We start from the raw sequence: 4,058 nt of genomic DNA, 5'->3' as shown, positions 1-4,058 counted from the left end.
TCTGGGCGTGATGGTAGGACATTCTGAAGGGGCGAGGGCAGGCCTGGGTGGAGCCAAGCGTTTCTGGTTTGGGGGACAAGAGAGAAGGAGGTGGAAGTGGTGATTCAGTGGCCAGTCTCTAGCTTTTAGAACTCATGTCACCCTATCACTGTCAACACTGAGTTCAGTGGTTCATTTGCACTCAGGTGGTGGAGATCAGGCACCTTATAGCCAGGGGTGATGTTCAAAATATTTAACACGCAGTGTGGCTTGCTGACGCAACGTCCAGAGGTCGGGATGAAGTCCTGGTGACCCCTTCCTGTGCCAGGTGTTGCCCCTCTAATTGCTGAGTCTGGGGCCTGGATGGCTCGGGAGGGGGGCCGTTCCTGGGGTGGGGTGGCTCAGGGCAGTGGCTGCTGGTCAACTGGCCCAGAAGTATTTCAGCATTGTACCCAGTAGTGCAGGTGTATTGGTATCTACCCTGGCAGGATACCAGCTGTGCTGTTCCCCTTCCCATCCTTGGCAGTCTAGCAGCTTCCTCCAAGCGAGCAACTTCCCTGGCTATTTCAAGAAAAGAGCTGGTCCCTGGGGTGGAGGTCACAGCTCTGTTGTCCTGGGACAATGAGAGCCCCTGGGATCAAGCAGTCCCAGTGGTCCTGGGCTTCCTGAGGAAACACTCCCGGGGCTATATTCTGTGAGGCAGGAGGATATGGATTTAGCAGCCGTAGCAGCTAGCTGGGATAAAAGTAGCTTCATCAAGACAGGCTATGTTGTTTCCTCCAAACTCAACAGGGTGTGCTGCCTTAAGCCGGTCAGGGCCGATACGGTGGCCCCGGGATTGTGTGCCCGGATATGAGGGGCCGAGGCTCTTTCCATCTTGTTGCTGCTCCATTATTCTGAGGTTTTGCTCTTCCCTGTGTTGTCCAAGACGGTTCACTAGGCAACGGGAAGGGGAAGAACAAGGAAGGAGGGCACAGCTCTGCCATTTGTGAGCAAACCCCCAAAGTTAGAGAGGTCACTTCCACTCACTTCTCATTGGCTGGAACCTGGTCAGCAGGGCCGCATGTAACCCCAAGGGAGGCTGGGAAATGTAGTCGGCTACCTGGGGGGCCATGACGTCTGAAGGGGCCCATGAGTCAAAGGCTTATCTCCCTGGACTTCAGATTTCCTCTCTGCAAAAGGGAGTCAGTGTGAGTTACACCCGCGCGCTTCAAGAAGAGTTTCGAAAAGTCGGTCAGGACTGGTGGGCGGGGCCTGGTGCTCTCAGCCCCTGGTTCACCGGCTCTGCTTCTCCAGCCTGTGGTGAATGAGCCAACCTATAAATTGGCTTCCTGGCATCGGTGCTCAGGTGATCGCTCCCTCAGTGCTCCTGGCTAGTTGTCCTAGTACCCGGGGAAGGCCTCCAATGGACGTCACGGCAGGTCGGGTTCTTCCCCTGTTATAGTAAATGGTGCTGTGGTACTTGTCTCCCAGGGAGGTCCCTTCTCTTTACTTGCCCACTGCCCTGCCTCAGACTATCCTAGAGCTGGGAGGCTTCTCTCCCTTGGGCGGGTGGCTTCGCGGTGGAACTGGGAGACACTGGGGCTGGCACCTCAACTGCCATGACAGATGGCATTAATAACATTGACTGGGGCTTTAGAGGCAAGTCCTGTTGAGGGGTCGGATCACTCGTTCAAGTATTTCTGACTCTTCTGTGTACAGGCCCTGCGGTTATGGATACTCTTTCAAGAAAGACTGTCTCGTGGGAGGCAAACAGATAAAAAGATGGTTACCGCATTGGTGAAGCACGGTGCCCCCAGGTGTGTGCCACACAGGCAGGCCTGGGCCCCATACAAACTTGATCCTAGAAACCACAAGGCCACTCTAATAAGTCACAGGCTTTTCCCCTAGGCCTCACGGTGTCATTTGATGTATCTTTGGTCTTGGGGGCTTAGAGAAGTCAGGGAGGGCTGCTTTGAGGTGGTGCTAGCTGAAGCCAGTCTTGGAGAGGTGGGCTCTGGCCTTACACGGGGTGTGGGAAGATTGTTTACTGCTGAGTGGGGAGCAGGTGCCAAGGAACAGAGGTGAGAAGGCATGAGGCATTTACAGCAGTGGGGGCTGCAGGCAGGAAGAGGGGTAGACCGTGCTCCACATCCTGTCTCCAGCTTCTCAAGCTTGGAAAGTCCATTTTACTAGTTCACCCAGGGCAGTTCCGTCTTCACGGGATTTATTTATGATGATCAGCTACACATGACAGAGGGTTTGTCTGCTTTCAGGACCGAACTCCTAGACTCCAAGACTCCTTTCCTTTTGGAGGTCCTGCGTGTCTGGCTCCCCCACTCCCAGCTTCACCCACACCAGGCTCTTCACTCTTCACTCTCTTGTCTTCCTCTTTCTTTCAATTCCTTGAGCACACTGAGGTAGATTGTTATGGTTATAGCCCCTAATTTGTTCACACCCGACTCTGGGCTTAGCCCCGTGCCTTGCTTTGGCCAGTGTGACAACAGCAAGTGTGGTGGGTCTGGAGACACGGAACGCACCTTTGGAGGCTGTCCTTTTTGGCTTGCCTGGTGGAAGCCTTTTGCTGCATGTGAAGGAAGCCCAGCATAGCTTGCTGGGGAATGCAGACCATAAAGTGAAGAACTGAAGCTCCCCAGGCAAGGTCATTCAGTTCTTCCCTGACTTGGCAACTGACTCAGACACATGAGTGAGTCCTAGCCAAGATCAGCCGCAATATGATATGACCTGAATTGTTGGAACTGCCTGGCTGAACTCAACCCAAATTTCTGACCCACTAAATGGTGGGTTAAAAAAAAAAAGTGGTTGTTGTTTCAAGCCACTATGTTTTGGAGTGACTTGTTATACGACAAAAGCTAATGCCATTCTCATGTCCCACGGGGGCCTTAGCACAGACCAGACCGTTCCTTATGCCTGTGTCACTCTTACTGCCCTCTTTGCCTGATTAATAACCACCCATCCTTTGGATCTCAGCTTAATTATCAACACTTCAGATTAGTTCTGTTGTCCCGAGTATAGGCCCTTATATAACTGATTCTATATCTCATATTTGTATATCCGGCTTATAGCCCTGATGGCACCATGTACATCTCCTTTATAGCATTTACCACAGTTGTAATCACACCTTTTATTACAGGACCTGGCACATAATAGGTGCCGAATAAACACTGGTTGAATGGATGAAAGAGTGAATGAAACAGGTACTCCCCACTTGCTCACTCGCCTGGGACCTTCTTGAAGAAGTGGGCAAGGCCTCTTAGGGATCTGGATGAGACCTGAGGCAGCTCATGCCCTCCCAGGCTGTTCTGAAAAGTTACGGGGATTTGAAGGGCGCCTGGGTGGCTCAGTGGGTTAGGTGTCTGACTCCTGATTTCTGCTCAGGGGACGTGAGATCAAGCCCCGTGTCGGGCTCCACGCTGGGCATGGGGCCTGCCTGAGATTCTCTCTCTCCCTCTCCCTCCGCCTCTCCTCCCCAGCAAAGAAGAAAACTTATGGGGGGTTGAGCTGAATTTTGTCCCAGGACTCAATGTCCACCATTTCTCCCCTGCCCCCGGCCTAACCACAGCCAACAGTTCTTTCTAATTCCGCATTGACTTCCCTGTTTCTTTGCTGCGGTGCCTCACCTGCCTGGCCACTTGTTAGAGTTTCCAAGGTAAACGCTCTGGAGGAGAATACCAGTGAATAAACACATGTATAGAATTTTACAGTTTACAAAGCATGCTTCCCTTCCTATTAGTCACACCTCTCCAGTGGCTTTCCTGCTGACACAGAGGCACCTTTTCCCAGCCAGGAAATGGTGGTCAGAGCACCACGTAGGCAAGACTGGCCCTGCCCCACTTCTTCTGTGTGTAGTGCTTTGATGGCTTAGATCCTAAGGAGTTATTTCCTGGTCTCGTCCCCACGCTCCGGTCCGTCCTGTCGATTCTTTTCATTGCAGGTTTCCTCTGTTTGTGTGTTCCCACCTGCTCACTCGATTTTCTTCTTGCCAACAGCACTCCAGCTTCCTGGTCCCACTTCCCTGGTGCTCTTGGGAGCTCCCTGGGCTCCACTTCTTATCATACCAGAGGGTACTGTCCGGGACA

This window comes from Zalophus californianus, chromosome 11, assembly GCF_009762305.2.
Source record: "Zalophus californianus isolate mZalCal1 chromosome 11, mZalCal1.pri.v2, whole genome shotgun sequence".
NCBI classification, from domain to species: Eukaryota; Metazoa; Chordata; class Mammalia; order Carnivora; family Otariidae; genus Zalophus; species Zalophus californianus.
This window is presented reverse-complemented; position numbering follows the sequence as displayed.